Below are 24,488 nucleotides of genomic sequence, written 5' to 3'. Positions count from 1 at the left end.
CAGCTTGTTTTCAAAACTACCCCAATACAGGGACCCACAGCACATCATACAAGACTCTCTGTTCCATGAGGTTGGGAGGAGGAAGGATTGGAGATGTCATGTATTTTTTAGATGGTGAAAAAGACTGGTAGCCAGCTGAAAGTCCTGGGCAAACACAGTTCAGTCTGTTGGTTGATTTTCGATGAACTGGGTACACTGCTTGTCGTGAATGATTTGGGCTGGAAAAAGAGAGTGCAGCCATTGGCAGCAATCTCTGCATAATTCTCACTATACATTCGGACAGCACTACAAAATGACGAACTCACTATATAGTCCACTATATAGTGAGTAGTGAGTGATTTCAGACAGAGGGTTTGACTGTCACACTTCCTTCTTATTTTTGCAGCAAAACCCAGTAGCCTTCATTATGTTTTTGTCTGAAAAGTGGTCTGTTATGTAATATGCTGCTTTCTTTACTGACATATAAACATTTTTCTGTAACATGTAATTTTGTTCTGGAAATCTAAAACACTAATCTAGTGGGGAAAACAAGTATTTGATCCCTTCCTGATTTTGTTGGTTTACCTACTAAGAAAGACTTGATCAGTCTGTAATTATAATGGTAGGTGTATTCTAACATTTGGAGACAGAAGATCAAAAAGAAAATCCAGAAAATAACTTTTAAATATCTATATTAATTTATTTGTATTTTATTGAGAAAAAAAAGTATTTGATCCCCTAGTAACCATCAAGAGTTCTTGTTAATACAGACAAGTTAGACTCTCCAAATTACCTTGTCACCTAAATTGAAGACACCTGATATCACTAATGACTTGTATAAAAGCCACCTGGCCACAGAATCAATCAGTTTGTCAGACTCCAAACTCTCCAACATGGGAAAGACTAAAGAGCTTTCTGTGGATTTAAGGGAGAAGATTGTAGACCTGCACAAGACCGGTATGGGCTACAAAACCATTAGCAAGAAGCTGGGCGTTAAGGTGACAACTGTTGGTGCAATTGTGCGCAAGTACAAGACTCACAACATGATCATCAATCGACCTAGGTCTGGGGCTCCAAACAAGATCTCACCTCGTGGGGTTTCCAGGATCATGAGAACGGTGAGAAATAGACCTAATACAACACGGGCAGAGTTAGTGGATGATCTTAAAGCAGCTGGGATCACAGTCACCAAGCAAATAGTTGGTAACACTTTACACCGCAATGGTCTAACATCTTGCAGTGCTCGCAAAGTACCCCTGCTTAAGAAAGCACATGTGCAGGCCCGCCTGAACTTTGCCAATGAACATCTGAATGACTTGGAGAGTGACTGGGAGAAGGTGTTATGGTCAGATGAGACCAAAATTGAGCTCTTTGGCATCAATTCAACCCGTCGTGTCTGGAGGGAGAGACATGCTGCTTATGGGAACACCATCCCCACTGTCAAGCATGGAGGTGGTAACATTATGCTTTGGGGGTGTTTTTCTGCACAGGGCACAGGGCTACTTCACCGTATCAATGGGAGGATGGACGGAGCCATGTACTGTAAAATCCTAAGTGAAAACCTCCTTCTCTCTGCCAGGAAGCTTAAAATGGGTCGTGGATGGGTCTTCCAGCAGGATAATGACCCAAAGCATACAGCCAAGGCAACCAAGGAATGGCTGAAGAAGAAACATATCAAGGTCATGGAGTGGCCCAGCCAGTCTCCGGACCTGAATCCTATAGAAAATCTATGGAGAGAGCTGAAGCTCAGAGTTGCCAAGCGACAGCCACGGAATCTTGATGATTTAGAGGTCATTTGCAAAGAAGAGTGGACCAAAATTCCTCCTAATATGTGCAGAAACCTGGTCATCAACTACAAAAAACGTCTGATCTCTGTGCTTGCTAATAAGGGGTTTGCCACAAAGTACTAAGTCCTTTTGGCAAGAGGGTTCAAATACTTATTTTCCTCAATAAAATGCAAATAAATTAATACAAATTATTTAAAGTCGATTTCTTGATTTTCTTTGTGATATTCTGTCTCAGCATGTTAGACTACACCTACCATTAATATTACAGTCTGATCGAGTCTTTATTAGTGGCCAAACCAACAAAATCAGCAAGGGATCAAATACTTGTTTTCCCCACTGTAAAGTGTTTTTGTACTGGTTCCCTAATGTGGAAGTCCATAATAATAATAATAATAATAATAATAATAATAATAATAATGTTTCACAGTGCATTTAACTGGTGTGGTCTCTTACAATGTGTAATTAAACCTACATACTGTGTTCACTTAAGCCAGTATCTCACTGGGCTGTGACAGTTTACGACAAATTGAGAATGTCATTCGCGATAGAGTTTCAAAAGTCTCTTGAAACATTTGCAGGGCTTCTCAATTTCCTCGCATGAGTCGCAAAGTGTCGCTCCTTTGTCGCTGAAATTTTGAACATGTTCAAAAAATTTGTGCGACAAAATTTATCTCAAAATAGCCACAAATGCGTCGCTGGTGTCTCAAAGCCGTCACGAACCCTTCTCAAGTCAGTTTCCGTGAGACAGGAAGTGCGAGTATATCTCACTGGGCTGCAACAGCCTGTGACTAGTTGGAGACACAACAATTGCGATAAAATATGTGAATATCAATTCAGTGTGATTCTAAGTGAAAATTGTTGCTAATTCGCATATTTTATCGCAATTGTTGTGTCTCCAACTAGTCGCAGGCTGTCGCAGCCCAGTGAGATACTACCCTTACAGTAATGCATTTATGGCTGAGGACTACAATTGACTTGCTAACTTTAGGACTGCAGTTGTCAGGAACAGTTTTGCGCTCAAGTCTCAAGTCAAGTCAAGTTTATTTGTATAGTGCTTTTAACAATAAACATTGTCGCAAAGCAGCTTCACAGGATTTGAATGACTTAAAACATGAGCTAATTTTATCCCTAATCTATCCCCAATAAGCAAGCCTGTGGTGACGGCGGCAAGGAAAAACTCCCCCAGATGACACGAGGAAGAACCCTCGAGAGGAACCAGACCCAAAAGGGAACCCATACCCACCTGGGCAACAACAGACAACATGACCATAACATTAACAGTTTTAACATGAAGTCAGTTTCATTGATGTTATAAACTCTTCATTGATGGAAACTTGAGTGCAAAACTGTCCATGACAACTGCAGTCCTAAAGTTAGCAAGTCAACTGTAGTCCTCAGCAATAAAAGCATTACTGTAAGTGTCCAGAGCGTCTTCCAAGTATGACTTTCAACTGTCCATATGGGGCCGTCCTGTACAGGAGCGATGTGATGAGACTCCAACCAGACATAGGGCATCAGAATGGATCAGGCATGTCCAAGGAGCAGAAGAGGTCAGCATCTCAATCTCAGGATTGACATGTAACTCAGAGGGACAGATGGGGGGGAGGGAGGGAGGGAGAGAGAGAGAGAGAGAGAGAGAAAACACAGGTTGTTAGGTATGCCCAATGTCATCTGAATAAGTAAGAACAGTATACATTTTGCGCTGAGTACAAGCAGGGACTCCAGCAAAACTAACCTATGACAGCATAACTAAAAGGGGAGCGCCAGAAGGTAACACAGGCATGAGGGATCCCCGGGACATAAAGCAACCAGCCACTACACCGTCAACAAACTCGAGTGAGCAAGCGAGTGGGGGACTGACAGCATCCATACATCCCAGTTTACCAAAACACTCTATGCCTGAGGACCCTCCAGATCTACACCTTTACCTCATAAGCACCATTAACAAAAGGCTTGACTAAACAGATATGTTTTCAGCCTAGACTTAAACGCTGAGACTGTGTCTGATTCCTGAACACTACTTAGAAGGCCATTCCATAACTGTGGGGCTTTGTAAGAAACAAAGTCTCCATCCAATGAACAGTTTATAACATCAACAAAAACAGACTTCATGTTCAAACTATAATGATTTTCCTGGTTACACAGTTATACTTTGCGACTCTATAGGACACAGTTATAGAAGCGAGTTATTTATAATCACGCTATCTGTTATCACCCAAATGAGGCTGGGTTCCCTTTTGAGTCTGGTTCCTCTTGAGGTTTCTTCCTCGTGTCACCTGAGGGAGTTTTTCCTTGCCACCGTCGCCACAGGCTTGCTCAGTGGGGATAGAGTAGGGATAAAATTAGCTCATGTTTTAAGTCTATAATTGAAAATTAAACGAGATTTACCTGCAAGTTGAAGTTCGATGATAATTCTACCAAATCCGCAGTGGTACTGAGGGTTAACATGAGATGCACACGCGTGCCGCTGTGAGTCAGACTTCAAAGGTTGTGGACATAATAGTTAGGAATAAATAGGGTTGGGTGAATTAAGGGAGGGCATGTTAACCCTCAGTACCACTGCAGATTTGGTAGAATTATCATCAAACTTCAACTTACAGGTAAGTCTCATTTAATTTTCAATTCTACCAAATCGCAGTGACATACTTCCGGTTAACATGAGATTTTAAAGCACAATTATATGGACACAACCATTCTTGCAAGAAAACAATTTTTTATTCCAGGACAGCATTTTGGAAAGCACCATTCGTTACAACAGGTTTGTCATAGAATTTGCGGAACGTTGACTCTGCAGACCAGCCTACATGTTTCAAAATAGTATCTACTGGAACCATTTGACTAGCTTTACTTATGCTAGCGGAACGAGTGCTGTGCGTCTTAAAGTTAGCAGTGTTTATGCCACTTAAGTCAAGAAGTGTTTTAATCCATCGACCTACTGTGTTGGTTCCAACTGGTGAAAAGGGCTTAACATACGAAAGCAACAGTTTTGTGTGTCCAGGCTGACGATGTAACAAAGTTCGCTGAAGATAATGTTCTAGTGTCATATAAACACACAATTCCTGTTCCTGGTATTTTATTACATAGAAGGAATCAAACGTATTTCCTGGTCTACTCTGCTTCATGTGCTCCGTTAGTTGGAATAAATAATAATTCTGTGTTTTCTTCATGCATTCAATATCCAAATGAACTAAAGTTTGACATCTCTGTCCTGAGGTAAGGGCAAGAAGGCCCACTAACTTTAACGTAAGTTCTTTTAATGAAAGCTTGTCCAAAGGGTATAATAACTTCATATAATCTAACACAACGTCAACATCCCATGTTTCAGAGTACCTGGGTAAAGGTTTTCGACAATTGAAAACACCCCTGAAATAACGAACAATAAATAGATGATTGGCCACAGTATAACGAGTTCTAGATAAGGGTGTGCCCATTAAATAATTAGATAAAGCTGAACACGCTGTGTTCATAGTGGAATAGGCTAAGCCCTTCTTGTACAAATCGTGGAGAAACTCGAGCACATCATTCACAGTGGGCTGCATGGAATCCACTTTCCTTTGTAAGCAAAACTGGGTCCATTTGTGCAGGTAGACGTTATATTACTTCTGTGTTCCGTCTCGCCAGGCACATAGGAGGACCTCGATAATTTCTGAAGGTATGTTGTGCTTAGAGAACTCCTTCCTGATATTCTGCATACCAGAATATGGAGTTTGGGACTCAGTGGATGGACTTTGCCATGCAGTGGATTTGAGAGGATTCCCTTGGTCACTCAGACAACTCGGGGATGATCGATCAACAGACTTAGTAAATTGATGAACCATGCTTGCGTTTTCCACATTGGGACAACAATGATCAAGGTGGCTTGCTCTAGGGTGACCTTCTGTATGCACCTGCCAATTAGACAAAACGGGGGAAAAGCATAGGCTTTAGCAAATTCTCCCCAATTTAACGAGAAAGCATCTATATATGTTGAGTGTGGGTCAGGCTTCCATGACACATAGGACTTAACCTTGTGGTTCAGTCTACTTGCAAACAAGTCAATATCAGGAACACCAAAACAGTGCGTAAGCTTCCTGAATATATTAGGACTCAGTTCCCATTCCACCTCAGGGTTCAACTGGCATGATAAATGATCTGCAGTGGTATTTCGAATCCCAGCTGCATGCGCTGCGGACAGCCAGTTCTCACGTTCTACCGCCCATGACCAAATATCTTTTGCAATGGTGTCACAAGCTGGAGCCCTACAACCTCCCATGGCATTAATGTAGGTCACTGTCGTGGTATTGTCTGAAGTTATACGGATGTGTTGATTTCGAGTTTGATCAAGAAGAGCTCTTAAGCCAAATTTGACAGCCAATAATTCTAAAACATTGATATGGTAAGAAGCCTCCTCAGGCGACCACAGACCCTGAGTAGAACAACTGCCCGAAGTAGCACCCCATCCCCTTCCAGAGGCATCTGTGTTTAGGACAACCTCCGGTACCCCATGGTCAATGATTCGAGAACTGTGAGGAATGGAGCATATCCACCAGTTCAACTCTACTCAGCTTTCTTTCGATAAGGACATGCATTCATCAAAACTGCCCAAAGCTCTATGTAGAGCAATGTCTTTATCTCGCTCTAAGGATCTATAATGTAGTGGTCCCAACTCAACTCCAGGGAATGTGGAGACAAGAGTTCCAATAAGCGAAGCTACCTCGCGAATGGTGAAAAGTTTGTCCCGCAGAAAATTCTGGCACAAACTCACAATTTTGGATGCTTTTCTCTCTGGAATAGTGACTATCATATGGGCAGAATCTAAAACGAATCCCAGAAACTCCAAAGACTGACAGGGATGAAAAACAGACTTGGTGGGATGTACAACAAAACCAAGCTTAGTGAATAACTGGGCCACATGCAAGGTGGCTTCTTGACATAGAGCAAGTGTATCTGCAGTATAAAATGAATCATCGATATATCCCAGACACGAGTGTCCAAACTGGGATCGCAAGGTGGCAAATACCGGTTTCAAAATCTTGGTAAATATTCGAGGGCTGCTGGATAAACCCATGGGCAGTGCCGTATATTGGAACAATCTACCCCTCCAGACAAACTTGAGGTACTTCCTAAACTGGGGCTCGATGGAGACTGAATAATAAGCATCGCGTAAATCTATAGATGACATGTAGCATCCTTGTTTCATTAATTTGATAGCTGATTCAACAGTATCCATTTTAAACTTGTGGTAGGTAACCGCGTCATTCAGAGATTGAAGGTTGAATATAACCCTGAACGTTCCTGGTTCTTTTTGTGGGGGGGGGGGGGGGGGGTAACAAAAATGGGTGAAATAACTTCTTCTGGTTCTGGGACTGAAGGCTCAATAATATCCTTGTTCAAAAATGTCTCCATTTCATTGTCAATGGCCTCTTGTTGAGTTGGGGAGAATTTATGTTCATAGTTAGTGCCATTTTGGACACAGGAGGGATCATAGTCAAATTCAATGGGACAGTTGCTTACACATTGCAAAATGTAAGGATCCGTAGTGATCTTTCTCCATTCCTTCAAATAATGGCTTATTTGCCCAGCTATAAAAGGCTGTTGTGACCCGAGTAGTATATTTATCAAGTTATCATAGCCGACCTGTTGTGGAGGAGTTAATTCTGAGTGCTCTTGTTGTAGGATGCGGACTTCGCCGACGTCCTCCTGCGGTCAGCGTATCTTTCCCCTAAAAAAGGCCTGTTGAATCCTCGGCCACCATAACGACCCCTCGCTGAGCCAAAACGATCTGAAGACCTTCCCTGGCCATAGGGCTGAAAGCGTGAACCACAACTCTTCCTAGGGGGTATAAGCTTTTTTCCCAACTTGTTTGCTTTGGTCACTGCATCAATTTCTTTCCCCACGTCATCACCAAACAACTCTGTTGTAATAGGAGTTGAGGCATTGCATAAAGCATTGTATTGGGCATTGAGATCTGGCCTTAGCAGCTCTCTTCTCTTCAGATTGATTTCTGTGTTGCCAGACAGGATAAGCACCAAAGCATACTTTCCCCTTCTTAGTGAATCTTTTAAGGGAACTATCACTTACTTCCCTTAAATTTCTCATTAGGCTTTACACCAACTGAGGTACGAAAGTTCTCGTGAAGTTATACGAGTCCATGTGACTAACAGTAATAAAACAACTCCCAAAACATAAAGAAGTCGTAAATTTCTAAAAGAAAAAAAAATCATAGAAATTATAAGAAAAGGAATATAATATATCCATAAATATCAATTACCTGTATAAAACCGAATTTAATCCAAAAAACACAGCTCTAGAAGGAAGACCACAAGACAGCTCTGAACTCCACGGCGTCCAATGTTGTACTGACTCACGGCGGCGCGCGTGTGCATCTCATGTTAACCGGAAGTATGTCACTGCGATTTGGTAGAATTTTCTGTAAAGCTGCTTTGCGACAATGTCTGTTGTTAAAGCGCTATACAAATAAACTTGACTTTTCCTTTTAAAGCATGTTTATGAAACAGTATATGATCTGGTAACAAACATGTGAAGTAACTCGACCTTTTATTTCGTCAATACAACTTATAGGCCGGTAGCTGTAACTTGTATATTTCACTCTCGTGGCACATCTCGTGGAACTACATAATTTTTACGTAGAATGATTGATAACGATATTTAGAACGTAGAATAAAAAGTTCTGCATTCAAAACCACACACACTGATAGTTACAGCACCTTGAAATGTTCAAAATTAGCGCGATGAAGAGTAATCTAGGTCAGCTTTCCAGCCAATGAGTGAGCGCCTAAGTAGGCCATGACGTAGTATAAACAAAGATGGCTGCACCCACGGAGGGCAGCGTGGAGAGAGAAAATCGCCAAAAAAAAAAACCCTTCTGCAGCAAAGTATAAATGTCTTATGCACCTCCCGTCAGTTGGAAATGAAGACTCTGAACCGTTTTCGAAAAAGAGGTGGGATACATTCCGTAAATGTTGTTCTGACTGGAAGGAAACTGACGGGATTGAGCGGACAATTGTCGAGAACACTGAACCACTAAATCATCTGGAATGTGAAGATCTACCGAGCGGTACAGGCTTTCATCCTACTTGTTATCGACGGTTTGTCGACAAGAAGCGAATAGCTGCCGCTAGAAAGAGGCAGACAGCCAAAGCTGAGTCGGCTCAACAGAGGATTTCCTCTCCAAAACTATTACGATCTAGAACAGAAGGTTTTGGCCAACAACAACTACAGCACACCAAAAGGAGGAAAACAGAAACAATGCTTGGATCGTCTGGTACAGAAAAAAGCCACATATTACCACCTGTCTGCATAATATGTAAGAAAATTGACAGATTTATCACAGCCAAGGGTAAAAGAACAATAGCTAAACTTGTAAAAGCTGAGACAGTTGATGGAGGTAAGTAAAAAGATAGTTGTTAAAATAAATCCTATAAAAAGTCCTAAAATCTTAATGGCTGGCCCAACCAATCTATTAAATACATGTAGGCCTAATGAGGGATGTAAACCCCCAAGCTTGTTCCAAATTAAATAGGTTTTATCAAAATTGAATTTTTTCATGAATTAAAAATTCATAGGCTAAAATTATATGATTTGACCACATGACTATTTCTTTTGTTGTGATTTTTGTTGCCATTTGCTGAAACTTAGGCATATTGTTTTATTTACTTTTTAGGTTTGTTGCGAAATGCTGCCGAGGCAAAAAAAGATGAAAGCGTGCTTGTACATGTTCGTGAAAAAGACTGTATAGCAATTGAGGTCTGCTACCACAGACCATGCTATGCTGACTACACCAAGTTTCTTACAAGAAAACAACCTGCTGGGAAGGTTTATCTTTCAGAGATGATATTATTGATGGATACAGTTTGAGGTAGTTGCTGGGTAATATGCATTTTTATGCAGGGGTCTAATAGAATGAGTTATAGCACTATTCATCATAACCAAGATGCCGTCACTTACATCCCCACTAGAAATTATTGATTCAGCATGTGACAAAAGTGCCCAAATTTCCCCCAAATAATGAGGCCACTCTGAGAAAAAAGTGTAAAAGAATGAGAAATATCGAAGGAAATATTATTACCTATTACCTATTCATTATTTCTGACAATCATAGAATTTTTATTCACTTATGTGCAGGTATCTCGTGGAGAACTTTTATCACATAGTTGGATACATATTTGAGACCAGAAAAAACATTTCAGAAAGTAGTTCCAAGATAGTTTCCACGAAAGTCATTTTCTAGGCATTCTACGTGTTACAGCTATTGGCCTATTATGCTTTCCTTTTTGTCACAAAATATCATGAGTGAATATACAGTAAAACGAAAGCGGAAGTGTTCAGCAGTGTGTGCTGTCTCTTTAAGAGATTTGTGAAAATCTCGCGAGAAAAGATGTAAGCGGACGTTTTCACGGTCAGCGAGCCGCCAGGGGAATTCGCGCGACCGCCCACTGTTTACTAAACACCGTCATTTCGACTTTTTAGATTTTTATTTTATTAGCTGTGTATAAAAAGACAAAAAAACTGCAGAAGGTTACAATTCGGTTCGAAAACACACACCGAGGGATTTTTAGGACGTTTTCTTTTAATATCTACTTTTTTTTTTTGGAAAAGCGTGCGCGAGACCCTGAGCAAGAGGAGCTTGAGGGAACGAGGCCAGTCACAGGCTCCAGCCAGGTAACGTCACGTGACACAATTTTTCAAATCATGAAAAAAAATCAGGATAACGTGAAAAGTTTGTTATAATAATATGGTTTTCACGTTATAACGTGATAATTTTAAACTCACGTTTGAATCTATGGTTTGAATGAGGTGTGCGGAGAATAAACTGGGCAATGTGGAGAATAAACTGGGCAATGTGGAGAATAAACTGGGCAGTGTGGAGAATAAACTGGGCAATGTGGAGAATAAACTGGGCAGTGTGGAGAGTAAACTGGGCAGTGTGGAGAGTAAACTGGGCAGTGTGGAGAATAAACTGGGCAGTGTGGAGAATAAACTGGGCAGTGTGGAGAGTAAACTGGGCAGTGTGGAGAGTAAACTGGGCAGTGTGGAGAATAAACTGGGCAGTGTGGAGAATAAACTGGGCAATGTGGAGAATAAACTGGGCAGTGTGGAGAGTAAACTGGGCAATGTGGAGAATAAACTGGGCAGTGTGGAGAATAAACTGGGCAGTGTGGAGAGTAAACTGGGCAATGTGGAGAATAAACTGGGCAGTGTGGAGAATAAACTGGGCAGTGTGGAGAGTAAACTGGGCAGTGTGGAGAGTAAACTGGGCAGTGTGGAGAATAAACTGGGCAGTGTGGAGAGTAAACTGGGCAGTGTGGAGAGTAAACTGGGCAGTGTGGAGAGTAAACTGGGCAGTGTGGAGAGTAAACTGGGCAGTGTGGAGAATAAACTGGGCAATGTGGAGAATAAACTGGGCAGTGTGGAGAGTAAACTGGGCAGTGTGGAGAATAAACTGGGCAGTGTGGAGAGTAAACTGGGCAATGTGGAGAATAAACTGGGCAGTGTGGAGAATAAACTGGGCAGTGTGGAGAGTAAACTGGGCAGTGTGGAGAGTAAACTGGGCAGTGTGGAGAATAAACTGGGCAGTGTGGAGAGTAAACTGGGCAGTGTGGAGAGTAAACTGGGCAGTGTGGAGAGTAAACTGGGCAGTGTGGAGAGTAAACTGGGCAGTGTGGAGAGTAAACTGGGCAATGTGGAGAATAAACTGGGCAGTGTGGAGAGTAAACTGGGCAGTGTGGAGAATAAACTGGGCAGTGTGGAGAGTAAACTGGGCAGTGTGGAGAGTAAACTGGGCAGTGTGGAGAATAAACTGGGTAATGTGGAGAGTAAACTGGGCAATGTGGAGAATAAACTGGGCAGTGTGGAGAGTAAACTGGGCAGTGTGGAGAATAAACTGGGCAGTGTGGAGAGTAAACTGGGCAGTGTGGAGAGTAAACTGGGCAGTGTGGAGAATAAACTGGGTAATGTGGAGAGTAAACTGGGCAGTGTGGAGAGTAAACTGGGCAGTGTGGAGAGTAAACTGGGCAGTGTGGAGAATAAACTGGGCAGTGTGGAGAATAAACTGGGCAGTGTGGAGAGTAAACTGGGCAGTGTGGAGAGTAAACTGGGCAGTGTGGAGAGTAAACTGGGCAGTGTGGAGAGTAAACTGGGCAGTGTGGAGAATAAACTGGGCAGTGTGGAGAGTAAACTGGGCAGTGTGGAGAGTAAACTGGGCAGTGTGGAGAGTAAACTGGGCAGTGTGGAGAATAAACTGGGCAGTGTGGAGAGTAAACTGGGCAGTGTGGAGAATAAACTGGGCAGTGTGGAGAGTAAACTGGGCAATGTGGAGAATAAACTGGGCAGTGTGGAGAGTAAACTGGGCAGTGTGGAGAGTAAACTGGGCAGTGTGGAGAGTAAACTGGGCAGTGTGGAGAGTAAACTGGGCAGTGTGGAGAATAAACTGGGCAGTGTGGAGAATAAACTGGGCAGTGTGGAGAATATACTGGGCAGTGTGGAGAATATACTGGGCAGTGTGGAGAGTAAACTGGGCAGTGTGGAGAGTAAACTGGGCAGTGTGGAGAGTAAACTGGGCAGTGTGGAGAGTAAACTGGGCAGTGTGGAGAGTAAACTGGGCAGTGTGGAGAGTAAACTGGGCAGTGTGGAGAATAAACTGGGCAGTGTGGAGAATATACTGGGCAGTGTGGAGAGTAAACTGGGCAGTGTGGAGAGTAAACTGGGCAGTGTGGAGAGTAAACTGGGCAGTGTGGAGAGTATACTGGGCAATGTGGAGAGTAAACTGGGCAGTGTGGAGAGTAAACTGGGCAGTGTGGAGAATAAACTGGTCAGTGTAGAGAATAAACTGGGCAGTGTGGAGAGTAAACTGGGCAGTGTGGAGAGTAAACTGGGCAGTGTGGAGAGTAAACTGGGCAGTGTGGAGAATATACTGGGCAGTGTGGAGAGTAAACTGGGCAGTGTGGAGAGTAAACTGGGCAGTGTGGAGAATATACTGGGCAATGTGGAGAGTAAACTGGGCAGTGTGGAGAATAAACTGGGCAGTGTGGAGAGTAAACTGGGCAATGTGGAGAATAAACTGGGCAGTGTGGAGAATAAACTGGGCAGTGTGGAGAGTATACTGGGCAGTGTGGAGAGTATACTGGGCAGTGTGGAGAGTAAACTGGGCAGTGTGGAGAGTAAACTGGGCAGTGTGGAGAATATACTGGGCAGTGTGGAGAGTAAACTGGGCAGTGTGGAGAGTAAACTGGGCAGTGTGGGGAGTAAACTGGGCAACGTGGGGAGTAAACTGGGCAACGTGGGGAGTAAACTGGGCAACGTGGGGAGTAAACTGGGCAACGTGGGGAGTAAACTGGGCAACGTGGAGAATAAACTGGGCAACGTGGAGAGTAAACTGGGCAACGTGGAAAGTAAACTGGGCAATGTCCACCGGGTGAGCAAAAAAAATTTCGGGAGGGAGGGATTTTTTTATATATATATATATATATATATATATATATGGATGGATAAGAAATCGCAATGCTGTGTTTGCTTTTTCTTTCGGTACTTTTTTTATTACAAAAGCAGACACATTTAATAAAATATGACGGTTTAATCAACTGAAACTTGTACAAAAACTTTAAGTTAGCATTTTAAATGCTGACTGCAACATTTGCAAAACTTTTACAAAGGTACTTAAAATGTCCAACACATGGACTTTTTGTAGTTCTAAATCGAGCGTTAGGCCTAGTTCGGATGAAATTACACTATTAAAATGATCACTGAATGATTTGTTTTTCTGAATCTTTACTATTTTGTTGTTTGCTAGAATACCATTTTGCGATTTCACACTTAAGCAAATGTTTGAAAACTCCGGATCTGCTTCCTTCATGGTGGCTGCCATTTTTTTGTGCCGCACGGCGCATGCGCAGAGCTGATGCAATTCTATATTCTGCGCGGAATGCAGGGCTTTCCACAAGCGCCGGCTGCCGACTACACAATTAAGTCCAGCCGGCTACTTTAATGACTATTATTTTTGTAGCCCACAGGCTCTAAATATTAACTTTCGATTTTAATAAAATTAAATGTTTATCTAACGGACTGACAATAATGTCAAACTGACCCGCACTCATTTACAGTAAGTTGTGATTCGCGCTGTTTGTACCGATAATAACCACAAATTCCCCGCCGACTTCGTTGATCAAGGGAGAGTAACTCATCCGCGGCCCCGACATGCGGTGTGTGTGTGCGCGCACACTCAGTGGAGGCAGTAGTGTGTCGGGGAGGGAACAGAAGCAGAGATAACGCTTATTTTGTCTCCGGTAAACCAGTCTTCTCTCGTTCAATTACGTGCTGGCATCAAAAGACACCGTTGGTTGTAAATGAAACCAAACTGAGTGGTTGGAGTGTATTTTCATACACAAATGGAGAAATGCTCGCTGAGTGTTTAATTGTGTAGCCACCACTGCAGACCATTGTCGTTGTTAATTCATAGCATGCTCAGCTGCGTGAATGTGTCATGCACCGAAAATAAGAGATTTACAAGCCAGGAACACCTCATGATGCAATACGCAAGAAAAGAAAGATGATTTACTGCCATTTTACTTTGTATTTGAGTAAAGTGAATAAATAAATGGTCTGTGGAAAATACATTTAATCCTGGGAACTGCGTGCACAGGAGTTTATTTTGTGTTTAACCCCCCCCGGCTGGCTACTTATTTGTCATAGCTGGCTAGTATGAGCCTTAGTGGAAAGCCCTGGGAATGCGTAAATGTCAAGTTCGATTTTAGATTTATGAACCTGAAAAAAAATGTCGAAAAACCTGGGGGCGTCGTGGCTCAGGTGGATAAGGCGCCACACCATAAATCCGGGGACCTGGGTTTTTTTCTGGTGTGACTGCAATACTCTTCCGTAGTGGACGACTGTCTAATCAAAAGTCAGTATTGACTCTTTGAAATGTCGCCCAATCCAACGACGATGTCACCATATACATGGATTAAAGTTTTCCGTCGCTACAACGGATTTCCGTCAACTGGGAGCGCTAGAGGTCAATAATGAGATTGATGCAGATCCGAGGGAAAAAAAAGGGGGGGGGGAGGCCCATAGGTCTGACACCGATGTGATTTAGAACTTCACCAAGCTGCTGTGATTGCCTGTTGTTGAACCCTTTCTTGTGCTATGTTTGAGTATATGTAAAGGAATAAGTTGTTGCGCTCGATAGGCCTAAATTAATAAATAAATACAGCCTATGCTACTGTCTAGTCCCGGGGAGGCTAGGCGTAGGCCACTGATGAAACAATTTGGCTGTCCTACTACTAGGCAGCTACTTGCCTACTACTAATACTAGGCCTATTGTAGTAATAATAATAATTAAAGCCGCAAGCGGCCTCGACGGGCCCTCGCGCCAGCGGCCAAGGGGGGCGGGGGCACGCGTCCCCGCGAAACACCTTCCACAGCTTCTGCGGCAAGAGACATTACTCCCACAATGGCGACAAAGCACAGAATTGGACACATGGCCCAGGGGCGAAAGTGCACAAAATTTGGCGTATATGTCAGGTGAGCGATGAAGAGTTTGCGTATGAAGTTTGATGACAATTGAGTAAATAGAAGATGAGATATAGATTTTTGAAGAATAAATTTTTTGGTTTTTCCCATGTCAGTAGGTGGCGCTATGCTGTACATGAGCGATTATGAGTTGGAAAAATAAGTGTCCACAACAGCAACGTACTATCACAAGGTAGTGGTGTGAAGGAAAAGCATTATGGAATTATTTACCAAAAACCCGTTTTGGAGCAATTGCGTCGGCCAAAAACAGCGCCCCCCATGGACGAAAATTCCCAAAATGTGGTATACATGACATGGGAGGTAGTAAGAGGGTGGCCGTGAAGTTTGACCAAATTTGAGGAAAGATTGGATTTTTTGCCCAAAAATAGCGCCCCCAGTGGCGAAACATCACAGAAATTGGGTAACATGTCAGAAGCCCAATGAGTGATTTGCGTGTGAAGTATGAGCAGTTTTGAGCAATTAGAAGATTTGTTATGAATTTTTAAGAATGTAAAATTCTGCATTGAAAATTGATTGACGTATAACTTCTGAACGGTTTACCCTACGTGAAATGTATTTAGCACCTTTTGTCAGCCATGTCTGTAGATGATGTGTATCAATTTTGGTGACGTTCCTATGAACGGTCTAGGAGGAGTTGCGCCGTCTTCGTGGCCATGCATTTCGCACAAAAGTGAAATTACCTGACTTCCTGTTGGGCGTGGCTAATGCATTGGCATTACATTTTTGTCCGGCTTAGTGAGATACATATGCGTACCAAAGGGCATGTCACTACTACAAACTACATGGCAACCAGGCACCTTAATGCGAGAGGCAAAAATCACAACACGTTAGGGGGCGCTATAGAGGCCCTGAGGCCCGCCTGGATCTGGGCTTCTGGTTCTCAGTAGCGGTGGCAGTCCAAGAAAAAGGGGCAAAATTTCGAGCTTTGTCGACCATGGCAAGCGCCCCAATAAGGGTCTTGTAAAGAGTTTGCTTGCCAAGTTTGACAAATCAGAAGCTGCAATATCATTTTTGCCATAACCAGCACCCCCAGTGGCGAAAGAGCACAAAATTTGGCGTATATGTCAGGTGAGCTATGAAGAGTTTGCGTATGAAGTTTGATGACAATTGAGTAAATAGAAGATGAGACATAGATTTTTGAAGAATAAATTTTTTGGTTTTTCCCATGTCAGTAGGTGGCGCTATGCTGTACATGAGCGATTATGAGATGGAAAAATAAGTGTCTACAACAGCAACGTACTATCACAAGGTAGTGGTGTGAAGGAAAAGCATTATGGAATTATTTACCAAAAACCCGTTTTGGAGAAATTGCGTCGGCCAAAAACAGCGCCCCCCCATGGACGAAAATTCCCAAAATGTGGTATACATGACATGGGAGGTAGTAAGAGGGTGGCCGTGAAGTTTGACCAAATTTGAGGAAAGATTGGATTTTTTGCCCAAAAATAGCGCCCCCAGTGGCGAAATATCACAGAAATTGGGTAACATGTCAGAAGCCCAATGAGTGATTTGCTTGTGAAGTATGAGCAGTTTTGAGCAATTAGAAGATTTATGAATTTTTTAGCATGTAAAATTTTGAAGTGAAAATTGATTGACGTATAACTTCTGAACGGTTTATCCTACGTGAAACGTATTTAGTAACTTTTGTCAGCCATGTCTGTAGATGATGTGTATCAATTTTGGTGACATTCCTATGAACGGTCTAGGAGGAGTTGCGCCGTCTTCGTGGCCATGCATTTCGCACAAAAGTGAAATTACCTCACTTCCTGTTGGGCGTGGCTAATGCATTGGCATTACATTTTTGTCCGGCTTAGTGAGATACATATGCGTACCAAATGGCATGCCACTACTACAAACTATATGGCTACCAGGCACCTTAATGCGGGAAGCCAAAATCACAACGACTTAGGGGGCGCTATAGAGGCCCTGAGCCCCGGCCAAGTATGGGCTTTTGGTTCTGAGTAGCGGTGGCAATTCTCGGAAGTGGTGCCAAATTTCGTGCGTTTTCGCCCATGGCAAGCGCCCCGAAAATGGCCCAACAGCGGAGAAAAATAAAGAAGAAGAAGAAGACGGAAGAATAATAATAGTGAACTCTTACAAGAACAATAGGGCCTTCGCCCATAGGGCTCGGGCCCTAATGATGATGATGATGATGATGATATTTGCCTATTGAAAGGTGATCAGGTGAAAAATCTAAACAGCCCTGTTGAAGCCGCAGCAAGACCTTTGCTATTAAGCCTTTTGTAGGTTAAACAGGCTTCGGCAGACAGCGTTCTGGAAAGGCTGTATTTTTCTTTGGTTTGATTAGCCTACGATTTCATCTTTAAACATTATGGTTTCAGCAGTTCGCTTAAACATTGGAGGCTGCAGAGTCGGGCTGCAAGATTTCCCAACACTTGTTTAAGATGCCAAACTTCATAGTAAGGAGAAATAATTCCACAATATTTAGTGCCTCGTCAGTCTCAAAAATTAATAGTGAAAGACCAACGCGAATTAAGTCCCAAAAAAACATCTCGTAGGCCTATATTTTACATTTTCAAAAAAGTCCGGAATTGGAAGTCAGTCAGTGGAGTGTAATGAAGTGTCTCATTCACTAAGCACAAAAGGTCGGAAAACAGTGGAGAAAACAGCTATTGCTTAAATAGGCTACTAATGTTTTACATTAGTAATTTAATGTATGTGACAAATAAATTCATTGATTAAATAGATAAAGAAGCGAATACTCCGAAGCTCAAAATTCAGGAAAGTGGCTCTGGTGTCGCAAGTGCACAAGAACAGTTATTTGAAAGTTAACCTGATGAATTTGTGCGTGCGCGTGCGATTTCATGAAGAACCGGGACAATTGGCATTCGGTGAAAGATTCACACCTATGACTCATTATATTCGCGCGCGCCCTCTCGCCCACTGCTGCTTCGTTTTCCCGATTTACACGGGTGTCTGAAGATGGAGTCTTCAGAAATCTCCACTCTGCCCAGAGTTTGTGAAAGTAGCTGTTTTCAGTGACTGAAACCTCCGTATAGGTGTGAATGAGCGGTGCAACCGAATAAATAAATATGCGTCTTTTTTATCCGGCTACATGTAGGCTATCACTGCGCAAAGCCTCTAATGTTGAAATGGTAGTAATATTTGTTAAAATAATAGTAGGCTAATTTCCACATTAATTGGTAAAATGGCACAAGGGATGTGATGGGGGGGATGGCCATTTTATAAGGGGGATGATTTGAGATTTTTATTTCAGAAGGGGGATGCCATCCCCCCACATCCCCCCTCAACTCGAGTACTGTGTATAAGGCCATATTTCACCGGACATAGGCCCTTCGATTTCCATCACTAGAGCGCGTCAAATTACTTTCGGTTTTGCCAGCATGGACGCGCTTCTTTTAAATGAAGGCACAGCATGGTTCAAGTTCGACTGCACTTGCACTTTTCTCTGAACCACTGTTGTGCATTACTAAAGTATTGTTGAAATAAATTTGCACTTTGCCCTGAAAACTTGATGTTTCATCATTTATAGCCAGTAATGACAATGGTAAAGTTTTGCCTTTGCTTTAGTCATTGTTAAAATTATGTAAATGTACTATAAATAGGGGCCGAGGGGATAATGGATAACACGGCATTTAAAATTTGACGCATCGCTGACGTGGTAGGGGCCGACGACATGGAGCTTTTTTTTTTTCAGTCAAATGATTTTTTTTTTGCTTTAATCCATGCATATATGTACCTACGTTTAATTTGCATACGTCACATAGCTGAATGGCATTCAGTTCTTTGTTCAGCCCTGTCAATAACTCGGAGTCGGGGCATTTGGAAAAGAGTAGTAGGCAGACCCAAAGCCACCGTGATGTGAAAAAAGGCAGCGTGGCCCAGGAGTCTTACCCTGGATAATTCTTAAGATATAGATGGAAAATTGTGCGTTCTGAGTGATCCATTTTGGAAAAAAAAAATCTTTAATTTTTTTTCCCCCCAGAATTCAAGTTTAATAAACAATACTATATATGGTAACTTTTGGCTACAAACGTTCATTCATAACAAATCCCCAATTCACCAGTGTACATTACACCACAGAATAGAGGTGGAGGCGAAGTAGAAAATGCAATCCCGATTCCAAAAAAGTTGGGACAAAGTACAAATTGTAAATAAAAACGGAATGCAATAATTTACAAATCTCAAAAACTGATATTGTATTCACAATAGAACATAGACAGGACAGCATGAATAGAACATTTCATGACAGCTACACATCTCAAAGTTGGGACAGGGGCAATAAGAGGCTGGAAAAGTTAAAGGTACAAAAAAGGAACAGCTGGAGGACCAAATTGCAACTCATTAGGTCAATTGGCAATAGGTTATTAACATGACTGGGTATAAAAAGAGCATCTTGGAGTGGCAGAGGCTCTCAGAAATAAAGATGGGAAGAGGATCACCAATCCCCCTAATTCTGCGCCGACAAATAGTGGAGCAATATCAGAAAGGAGTTCGACAGTGTAAAATTGCAAAGAGTTTGAACATATCATCTACAGTGCATAATATCATCAAAAGATTCAGAGAATCTGGAAGAATCTCTGTGCGTAAGGGTCAAGGCCAGAAAACCGTACTGGGTGCCCGTGATCTTCGGGCCCTTAGACGGCACTGCATCACATACAGGCATGCTTCTGTATTGGAAATCACAAAATGGGCTCAGGAATATTTCCAGAGAACATTATCTGTGAGCACAATTCACCGTGCCATCCGCCGTTGCCAGCTAAAACTCTATAGTTCAAAGAAGAAGCCGTATCTAAACATGATCCAGAAGCGCAGACGTCTTCTCTGGGCCAAGGCTCATTTAAAATGGACTGTGGCAAAGTGGAAAACTGTTCTGTGGTCAGATGAATCAAAATTTGAAGTTCTTTATGGAAATCAGGGACGCCGTGTCATTCGGACTAAAGAGGAGAAGGACGACCCAAGTTGTTATCAGCGCTCAGTTCAGAAGCCTGCATCTCTGATGGTATGGGGTTGCATTAGTGCGTGTGGTATGGGCAGCTTACACATCTGGAAAGACACCATCAATGCTGAAAGGTATATCCAGGTTCTAGAGCAACATATGCTCCCATCCAGACGACGTCTCTTTCAGGGAAGACCTTTCATTTTCCAACATGACAATGCCAAACCACATACTACATCAATTACAGCATCATGGCTGCGTAGAAGAAGGGTCCGGGTACTGAACTGGCCAGCCTGCGGTCCAGATCTTTCACCCATAGAAAACATTTGGCGCATCATAAAACGGAAGATACGACAAAAAAGACCTAAGACAGTTGAGCAACTAGACTCCTACATTAGACAAGAATGGGTTAACATTCCTATCCCTAAACTTGAGCAACTTGTCTCCTCAGTCCCCAGACGTTTACAGACTGTTGTAAAGAGAAAAGGGGATGTCTCACAGTGGTAAACATGGCCTTGTCCCAACTTTTTTGAGATGTGTTGTTGTCATGAAATTTAAAATCACCTAATTTTTCTCTTTAAATGATACATTTTCTCAGTTTAAACATTTGATATGTCATCTATGTTCTATTCTGAATAAAATATCGAATTTTGAAACTTCCACATCATTGCATTCCATTTTTATTTACAATTTGTACTTTGTCCCAACTTTTTGGAATCGGGGTTGTACAAGTTTTGGTTGACAGAAATATTGAACTGCACAAACCTTACTGCAGCGTCCAGCTTTGTAGCTCCAAAGAAAGTAGGTTACTCTCAGGGACAACATCTAACTTCTGATGTCATTTAAAACCTGATTGGCTGAAATTAATTTTGGGGAATACAAACTGTCCCATGTCTCCCCGCTCTCCCCTATTATCCTTGCAGGCCCATATATTTATATAGCAAAGCATTGCTCTTATTGCTCTAAAAGTCATCCTGGATCTGGAGAAATTTATAAAGACATGGGTCAATTTTCAACTTGTTGTAAGCTAATAGCAGTCACTGTAAGACTTGTCCAGTGTTAAATACCTTGTGTTTTGGATCTTTCAGCGTTAGATTTGTTCAAGAAATCAGTAACGTTCACTTGCCGCTTCGACATATCGGCTGTCGTGAGTCAAACGTGTGCGGTTGCTTTCGTTTTCCGTAGAAGTTTACCTGTGTAACAAAACCTCATAGGTGGATTATAGGATCACCATGGAATAAGTTGATAACTTTCTGGTGCTATCATATTGTCACTTTTTACTTGTCTCTTAACTTTGTACTTCATTAAAGATCTCAATCAAACCATGCGATTTTTACTGGCAACAAAATACACGAATCAAAAGACCTCAATTTTATGAAGTTTAAATCTCACTTGGCTAGATAATGCATGCTGACACAGATACTAGTAAATAATGGCCATTGTCATAGCAAAAACGCGATTCTTGCCATCTCAAAAGGCCACTTTTCTCAGTGTATAAAACAAAACAAGTCATGTCACACAAAAATATAAGGAAATTTTAAATTATTTAAAAAAGAAAACGCTGTGAGTGGCTAGTGATGGAGTATTTATAGGTGGCAAAATCGCCAGCTGCTGGCAGTTATTGACAGGGCTGTACATTCTTGCCTTTTTTTTTTTTTCAGTGGGGGAGAGGTGTGGGGATGGTAATTTTTGTTGGTTTTTAGTGATTGATTAATCTTTAACTATTTAACCATTAGTCGTTAAATTGGAAACTGTGTGTGTGTGTGTGTGTGTGTGTTATAGCATTGCACTTAATTGGGAAGTCAATAATATTATCATGCGTACAGATTAACCCTGCCCCCAGCAGTACGTGCCCCTGCACGCCCCTCCCTATATGCCTCTAGTTTCTGTGAAGACCAGATTACCATGATTGGTGAAGCATCACCAGGATATCCAGTTGTGTCTTAAAGGACATCAGCAGAAGGATGTATTTGGGGAGCATGGCATCCATCCATTATCTGTAGCCGCTTATCCTGTTCTACAGGGTCGCAGGTGTAGGTGCAATAGGCTTATCAAATCAGTCTCATGTAAAAAGGAATCGGTCTCATAAATTCATTAATCATTAATTCAAGTGTCTAATAGTTTATAGCTAAACTATTAAAATCAATGGAATAACGGTGATGCTGCTATAGTTTTAGTGAGTATTGTAGCTCTAATGTAATACGTTTACTCTAGACCTGTAACATTCATATAACAACCAAATGGGCGAAGGCAATTAGAATACTTGTTTAGCAGAGGTTGGCACTCAGTGAATGTTGTAGCAATAGACAGGACACAGTTTACTCAAAAGGTACCATTTATTGAAATAGTTGACATGAATTAGCAAACTAATACTGATCAGATATAGCAACAATAGCAGCCAAGGAATAATTCAATATAAATGGTGATACAATGTATACAAATAATAATCAGTAGTGTATGAAGCAATAGTCAGTAGTAAATAGAATAATAACCAGCAGTAAACAGGGTAAGAAATCACCAGTGAATATGATGATAACTAAGGCACTAATGGTGATCAGAAGTAATGGGCTATATGCAAGTGTTGGGGCGAGTGAATGTTAAAATGTGAGAGGGAAATCACGTGTTTGTGTGTGTGTGAATGTAGGCGTGTGCGTGCGCGCAGCTGCACACTAACGAGATGAGGAGGAGCTAGGGAGAGAGAGCGTGCGCAGGCGCACAACAAGGAGGAGGGGAGTGAGGAAGTGAGGTGACGCGCGTGGCGAGATAGGTGTGGTATGTGAATGTAATGTGCGAGCCTTTGTGCTAGGCTCCGCCTTAAAGGGGATGGGCAACAAGGAGAGCGCATGAGGGAGAGACAAAGGATCTGTAGCTTAAAACTAGTCCCAGCTAGACCTTAAACCCCAAATTTCTACTCAACCCTTAGCTACTCCTGAAATCCCAATGTTGAGGGGTGTAGTGTGATGGAGGGAGTTAAAAAGAGAGAGAGAGAGAGAGAACGCATGCACGATCTAACTAAATACAGATAGTAAACAAAGCAAATCAAACAACACGTGGTCTAAGACCAACTTTCATGAGAATCAAAATGCGTACATTTAAGCCATGAATGAATTCCAATAAACAACACTCTTCACATTAACTAGCCACAACTAAGACTAACAATTGCCCAAATGCCAGCCTTACTTGAGATCGCTCTTGCTTGGTGACTGAAAGTGCGCCGTCTGTTATCCGAAGACAGTGCAGAGCACAGGTCCAGGGAGAAAACAGTTCTGTTCCTTTTGCTTTTACAGCTCGTCAGCTGAAGATCTTTGGTGTCCTGTCTGTCGTCTGATGATCTGGAAGAAATCTTGTTTGTAGTTTGTCGATGTAGCGAAAGGGAAAAGGGATCCAGTTGCTTTTTCTCTTTAAAATACTGCGTGGGCTGCAGTAACTAACCGGTTCAGTTATTATTGCAACTATGCGAAGATCAAATACATTGAACTTTGGCTAAAGGCCCAGTATCAATAGCTCGTTCTTTGTCCCTTGTTCTTCTGTAGCACAGGTGCAACGACGTCTCTTTCACGCGTGGGATCCACTGCCAGAGAGAAAGAATTTCTTTTCCGCCGTGGGTTTTAAAGCACAGTCTTGACGTCACTGTATTTGGTATCTGGTATCATCTCTGCATCCAATACCATTACAGGGAGTCAGAAGAATGGGCCATAAAGTGAAGCAGGGAATTGTGGGTGCTATGGCATGGCAGCCCCCACACACACAGGCAAGCTGGAGCCTATCTGAACTGACTATGGGTGAGAGGCGGGGTACACCCTGGACAAGTCGCCAGGTTATCGCAAGGCTGACACAGAGACACAAACAACCATTCACACTCACATTCACACCTACCGTCAATTTAGAGCCACCAATTAGCCTAACCTGCATGTCTTTGGACTGTGGGGGAAACCGGAGCACCAGGAGGAAACCCACACAGACGGGGAGAACATGCAAACTCCACAAAGAAAGGCCGTCGCCGGCTGCTGGGCTCGAACCCAGGACCTTCTTGCTGTGAGGCGACAGTGCTAACCACTGCACCACCGTGCCTCCCAGAGCATGGCATATAAAAATGTTTTACAGCTTTGGAGAAGCAAGGAGAGGTACCTATAACTGATTGTAGTCACAAACTGTCACACAGGTACCTTCAAGGTGTTGAGGTCAAATCAGTGTATAAGGCTAGCAGAAATGGAATGGTCTGCCATGGGGATACTTTATGACTTTGTTGATGGTCTTGACATGGAGATGTACAGGTGATT

At 42.4% G+C, this 24,488-nt stretch overlaps 1 protein-coding gene across 3 annotated transcripts in view; it reads left to right on the top strand.

The window, feature by feature from the left end:
• Positions 1 to 10,156: 10,156 nt before the first annotated feature.
• Positions 10,157 to 24,488, top strand: part of LOC132891600 (uncharacterized) — a 53,961-nt gene continuing 39,629 nt past the window's right edge. For all 3 annotated transcript variants that reach the window (XR_009655340.1, XR_009655339.1, XM_060929329.1), the window contains exon 1: positions 10,157 to 10,427. The gene's annotated coding sequence lies outside the window, so the exon portion shown is untranslated. The remainder of the gene's footprint in view (positions 10,428 to 24,488) is intronic.

This window comes from Neoarius graeffei, chromosome 9 (genome assembly GCF_027579695.1).
Source record: "Neoarius graeffei isolate fNeoGra1 chromosome 9, fNeoGra1.pri, whole genome shotgun sequence".
NCBI lineage: Eukaryota > Metazoa > Chordata > Actinopteri > Siluriformes > Ariidae > Neoarius > Neoarius graeffei.
Note: the sequence above shows the minus strand (reverse complement) of the source record. Positions and strands in the feature narration are given on the sequence as shown.